Below are 322 nucleotides of genomic sequence, written 5' to 3'. Positions count from 1 at the left end.
AGGGGGACCGACCGGGAATCAACCCCGCGACCTCGGTGTTGTCATTGTTGCCAGCACCGCGCTCAAACCGCCGAGCTAACCGGCCCCCTACACACACATATCCATACATGTACATGCACACACGTGCACACACACATCCATGTACACACACACACCGACACCCACACACGACTCCGCAGAGACACCAACACCTCCGGATCCGCACCCATTGACCCGCGGAACAGACTCTCTAACTGGAGCAGTTACACAGCGGGTCTGCTTTAGTGAGCGCTGGTGCACGGGGATCTCTCCTCCAGGGACGTGCCCCCCTGAACGGTGCCGT

The sequence above is a fragment of the Apaloderma vittatum genome, unplaced genomic scaffold (assembly GCF_000703405.1).
Source record: "Apaloderma vittatum isolate BGI_N311 unplaced genomic scaffold, ASM70340v1 scaffold29897, whole genome shotgun sequence".
NCBI classification, from domain to species: domain Eukaryota; kingdom Metazoa; phylum Chordata; class Aves; order Trogoniformes; family Trogonidae; genus Apaloderma; species Apaloderma vittatum.
Note: the sequence above shows the minus strand (reverse complement) of the source record.